The sequence below is a fragment of the Phodopus roborovskii genome, unplaced genomic scaffold, assembly GCF_943737965.1.
Source record: "Phodopus roborovskii unplaced genomic scaffold, PHOROB, whole genome shotgun sequence".
NCBI classification, from domain to species: Eukaryota; Metazoa; Chordata; class Mammalia; order Rodentia; family Cricetidae; genus Phodopus; species Phodopus roborovskii.
In genome coordinates, this window is record NW_026126434.1 from 12,726,770 (window position 1) to 12,733,261 (window position 6,492).

Consider the following 6,492-nt stretch of genomic DNA (forward strand, 5'->3'; position numbering starts at 1 on the left):
TATCAGGTAAACAACAACATTGCTAAAATAAAAGTCTTTATTGTTTCTGCCATGGTTTATAAAAGATGGCGGCGGCTATTTTACATCCAGCAATGAAAGCTGTGCTCACTGTCTTGGTCTGCATGCTGCCGGCTTGGAGATGTGGTCACTTTCATTGCCAGCTCTCATGCACTCCAATAAATTGTTAGCAGTGCTTTTTTAAAGCCTTGCTGTTTTATGCTGCTTATGCTGAGTCAGGAACCTTCCCTTAAAGGAGCCGCGCGGATATCTGCAAAGCAGAATGTAATCGAGAAAAATGCTGTTACCAAGAAACCTTGCTTGTCTCTGCTGTTTTGTTTCTAAAACCCTTATTTAAGGTTTTGTTAAATTTTAAGTGGAAGTTTTTAGTAGCCAAGTTGGGCGCCATCTGTAGAGTATGTTTTTTTCTGCCTGCTGCTGAGTCTTGCCCCGCTGCCTCGCCAGCCCCAAATAATGTACAGAGACTCTGTATTTGATATAATTCTGTTGGCCAGTTACTAGTTTCTTATCGGCTAGCTCTATCTTAATTATTAACCCATTTCTATGTACTTCCATGTGGTCTTACCATGAGCGGAGGAATGGCGGTTCTGTCCTCTCTAGGCTCTCCATGCTGACTCCTCCTTACTACTTCCTCTTTCTCCTTGTCTCCTAGTCCTTCCTATCTTCCTTTTCTATTGGCCAACAGTGCTTTATTATTAACCAGTATGAAAAACATATATACATAATGACATCTCCCATCAGCGCCCCTTACCAGCAGAACGTAGTTTGGAAAGAACAACGCCCAAATTCCCAAATATTTTGTATAAATGTTTGTTTTCATTTAATTGTACTTTGTTATATAAAATAAATTTTAAAAAATTAAAAAAAAATAATAACAAAAAAGTTAAATACAAAGACATAAAAAGATTTAAATCAGAAAGAAATCTGAGTTCTTATACATTTAAAAACACTGATAGTACATTACTCCTCTAGGTTTAATATATTATGAGTTAGGAACACAGTTTGCATTATTGTTTCATTATTATTTAGAAAAACATTAAGGGAAAAGTGTCAACCTCACTTTTCTTCTGTAGGATTCAACAGGCAATATTGCCCAAGCTGTCTTTGGGTTTCCATATTAGAGTTGTTCCCTCTTACTCTAGGCTCTGCATAGAATACATTTCAATTATATTCATGAAACTAGCTATACACACTGATCTCTACATGAAACTAGTAAACTTCAGCATTTCCCAAGTCGTTATTTGCATTGTCTTTCTCTCTGCAAATATCTCACAAAAAATTCTTTACATTGTACCAGTCAGTTTTATATTGCTGTTACAAATACTAGAGATGATTTAACTTTATAATAGAAAGGCTGCAGATAGTTTTAGTTTTCAGTTCATGTGCAATTGTTCCTGCTATTTTGTATCTGTGAAAAAGTAATGACAGTGCAAGAGACACAGGATGCTGCTCTTGTCAACTCAGCCAGGAAGCATAAAGCGTAAGGAACTTGGATCTCATGATCCACATTGGGGCACATCCTTAGTAACCAAAGTCTATCCACTAGACCCCATCTCTCAAAGGTTCCATCATATCCATAAAATATGGGAGAATGATAATAAGAACTTTTAACACACATGCCTTCAGTGCATAGTTACCAGAACCATAACATGTTTAGACATGTGAAAAATATTATACATATTATGTTCATTGATAATTCTGATAACTTAAGTTTTCACAGTTACATGTTTTTTGTTCATACTCATAGTTTTTCATCTATTGGAAAATGCAAGTGATTCTCTGGGCATCAGCACATATGTGGCATTGGATTTTATACTATGAAGGACATACACTAATTAAAACTAAATTTCATGTTATCCTTCACTAAATATGCATAGATTAAAATTCAATATATACTGTATCCCACAATAGAATCATGACAGTTTACATTAATTCATTTCATCAAATTATCTTCCAAAATAGCTTAGCCATCTAGCACCTATCTCATATTTATTTTTATCTATATTTATGTTCTATTGTTACTCTTTGATATTGTAGCAAATCAAGGTGTGCAATTACCTTCCTGGAAGTACTTAGTAATTACAATATTTTATTCATTCAACATTTGCATATTAATTTAGATTCTGTTTTGCATTTCCAGTGTCTCTCCTCTTCATCTCACCAAGAACACAAACACACAGAAGAGCCTTGGGCTTTTGAGTGTGCTTGCATGATATGCACACTAGCTAGGAAAGCATAGAGAGGATGCTTTCTAATTCAGCACACACAAAAAACACAAGCTTGAGATTGTGTTAAGAAACTATGGGTAAAATGGACAGTGGTGGTGTACTCTTTTAATCCCACCATTTGGGAGACAAGGGCAGGTGGATCTCTGAGTTTGAGGTCAGCCTGGTCTACAGAGAGAGTTCCAGAACAGGCTCCAAAGCTATAGAGAAATCCTGTTTCTAAAAACAGAACAAAACAAAAAAGAAACTAGTGGGTTAACGAGGACCCAAGAGTTCAGGTTTCCTAATTCTGAGGAACCATAAATATGATCTTGTGCATGTGTATACACACACACATCCATGCATAAAAAACAAAAGAGACAGACAGGGAATGTGCAGCATTTAAGAGCACACAGTGAACTTCCAGAGGATCTGTATCAGGTGGCTCATAAACACCACTATCTTGAGCTCCAGGGGAATCCAATATGCTTTTCTCATCTCTGTAGATACTGGTGAACATGTAGCCTATAAACAGACATAAAGATAGACAGGCAGAGACACACACACACGAGAGAGAGAGAGAGAGAGAGAGAGGGAATACATCTAGAAGATGCAGATCTCTAAATATAAATTTAAAATAAATGAAAAGACTTCCTAGCATGGAAATTAGATTTTAAAGTTAATGGTACTATAAATAATTGTGTAGATGTAATTTTATTTTCTAATGTTGTTATACCCCCAAGTATAATGACCAATATCATTAAGTGAAAGAAAGTGGAAATGTTAACGTAAGTCTCCCAAACTGAAAATCTACAACTCTGTGCAGAAGGCTCCTGTAATGACAAGTTTTTATAAGTATGTCCTACTCTCTCTGCCAGTGACACAGTGTGAAACAGAAATGTTTAAAATAATTTATAAATCTGAAATTCAGAATTAATGAATTAATTTGCTTTAATTTAATATTCATATAAAACACAAAAATCAGGTTGTAATTTAAAAGCAAATTGGATATTTGTGTTCTTTTTTCATACATTCCTTTTGTCAGAGTTTAACTTTTTTGATGTAATCATTCATTGTTCCCTTTATTTTGTTCATTGGATAAGGGACACAAGGTCTAACTTCCCTTTAGTCTGGAATTTGGAGCCAACACTAATGTGTTGGATATGCAAACCCAGAATATTAGCAAGCATTAGCAAGTGCATTAGCAAGCTTTCTATGGGTTTGAGTTTTGGACAAAAGTCCTCAGTATTCTGTGTGTTAGTTTTCCCACTGTTCTAGGAAAACCAATGCAAGTCACAAGAAGCTGTAATTTCTCCTAACACAAATAGATGAATAGATAGGTAAATAAAGAGCTAGTGAAAAAATATAATTAAAGAAATAAATAAGTGGAATCTCATTTCAAGGGACTACACAGCAGGATTGTGACTTCAAGGCAAGACTAAGCTACCTACTAAGATCCTGTCTCAAAAAAAAAAAAAAAGGAGGGAAATAAAAAGTAAATCAGCAATCCTATAATTTACTATTAGGACAATTCTAAGTCCTTAAATCCAGGCAAAGGCTATTAGGGTTATGATTCCCAAATGGCATATAGCAGTGAATACATCCTGTTACTTTGTGGATTTTATGTCGTGGTTTGGACAGTATTTACCTTGCTCCTGAATTCTTGGAGTCATCTACTCTCCCTTTCCCTGCCTCCTTTCCTTCTTGTTCATTCTACTTTTTTTTTTTTTTTTTTTTTTTTTTTGCATTAGAAATTCAATTAATCCAGTCTTAATTCTTAAGAAGCCCATCCATTTTTTATTAATATTTCTTCTGAAGAAACAGGATAGAATGATGGAAGCCGCACTTCAGCTAAGTTCTGCTTTGATTGGTTTTGTTGAGGGGAACTTAAGTCTTTTCAAGTGTCTTACAAAATGGCTGCCTTACTCTCTCCTGTAGAGGAAACATGAGGGGTCCTTCTCTCATTACTGACTTTGAGAACCTACTCCTGAAAGAAAGGTTACAAAAACCTGGGGAGGGGCAGGTATGTTGAATTCAAGCATATTCACATTAAGCTTTCAGCATTTCATCAGAGTTAGTTTTACAACTGCACTGTTCTCAGTGGCAGGATATGCTCCCAAAGTCTTCCTAAGCTTTCTTTCTCAGCAATTGCTTGTCTCTCATGTTTAAGGTGGCAGTTTCTCTGTGACATCAATTCTCCATTGGACCTAAGTCAATCTGTTTCTTTTTAGACTATTTGTTTTTTTGCTCTACTATCGGCTAGAGAAATTATTCTAAGCTCATAACACATCAGATCTGACAACAATTCCTTAACAACTTCAAGTTATCAATTTACTGGGTATTTAGGAGTTTGTAGGTTTAAAATATTAAACCAAATAGTTATTTTCAAATACAATTGTGCTTTGTTCATTGAAATTCAAACAATGCTGTTTGGTGTTGAAATAGCATTATCACATTGCCATTTAAGACTCTTAAAAGAGCTGGTGACACACATCTCATCCACACATAATTTCATTACAAAAATGGAGTGAATGATCGATGCAAGGAAGTTAGGGTATGATTTGTAGATTGCTTTAGAATGTAGAATGTGACACTGAAAAACTTAGCAAATGTGTCTGCTTAAACACACTGAAAATCTCATGTGAAACTGTCCAAAAATAGAAACATCGGGGAAAATCTTATTAAATTGTGAAACTGGGGAAGTCAGAACTGAGAGGCAATTGAAGCAATGAAGCCTAAAGAATAATTGGAAAATGTGGCACTTATTTATTTTGATTATTAAACGTAACTGTGAACTTGTCACAGCCAAGAATCACCTGGATGAGAGTATTGATTGGTTGAAAGATTGTCTAAATTAAGTTGAGCTGTGGGCATGGCTATGGCCCATTACCTTGAATTGATGTGGAAAGACCAAACCTTCTGTACCTGCCACCATTCTCTAGACTGGGGTCCTACACTGTGTGAGAGAGCAATCAAGCTAGTGGGCTTTCATGCATTCATTTCTTTCTGTTCTTTACTGTGAATGTGATACCTACTTCAACTTCCTGCCATCTTAACTTCCATACAATAATGTCTATTGCCTGGGACTGTGAGCTAAAATACTTGCTTTATCTGCTAAGTTGCTTTTAGTTAGGGTATTTTATCTTAGCAACAGAAATGAAATTGTGGCAGTTATTAGCAGGGACTTTTAATGAGTATAAAATTATTCTGGCAGAAAAGAAATTATGTATTTAAATTCATCCTTTCCTTTCATTATAGCTGATACTCAGAGAAACAGCAGGAAGAGACTCTGCCACAGACAATAGAGAATTATCTTAAAATTAAATTTTTCATCTTTTCTCCTCTGGAATAGCTTTTTTTTTTTTTTTTTTTTTTGGATTGTGATCACTTAATTTGTATACTTTTCTCCAATAATGCATGCTTTTATATTAGCACTTCTGTGAAACTTACCTTTGGTCACTGACTTCCTTTAAACACTAGTGAGATGGCATTTGTAATAATTTTCTGCAAATTCCTGTTCAACAAAGCCACTGGGCGAAGGAACATTGCACAAATACTGATTCAATAGCTCTGGTGTTTCTTGGTCTTATTTACTCCTAAACAGTACACTTCTAGAAGCACAAAACAGCCCCGTATAGACATACTGTCACAGAAAACTGCCTTCTCATCTATCAAGAGTGGAGAAACAGGGGTTGAGTTGAGGGGAGAGGGAGCTTCTTCCAATCCTCTACCAAGACAAGATCTCTGTAATAGAATTTTTATTCATCCAGTAGTCTGGGTAGGAGTCACAGGTGACAAGTATTGATAGGGATGGGAAAATCATAGGATCAATTCATGAGAACATTGTTTTTGGAGAACAGTCCAGAGCATGGCCACCTTTGCACCTGAGCATGCAGAGCTAGGCATGCTAAGGTGGCAACCAGGCTGGAATACAGTATGTGCCATGCCTGAATGCTTGACTACAAGCTCCCATAAAAATCTGCAGTGCCCTAGATGGCAACACCACTGTTGGAAATAGGGCAATTTGCTGTGAGGGAGATCAGGTTATCTCCTCTGTGTTTTTTCTTTAATGTTTCCTCTCCTAAGAAAGGAAGGGAATCCTTCAGAACCTTTCACAACAGGTCAGGTCTTTTGGGGATGGAAAGGGCTTTAGAAATCCATCTGAATCCAAGAAAGTCAATCTCCTACCCTAAATTCCATGTTTCAAGCACCCACCTTTCTATACTTCCAGCTACAACCAGGTTCAGTGTACATACAAATCCAAATTGTC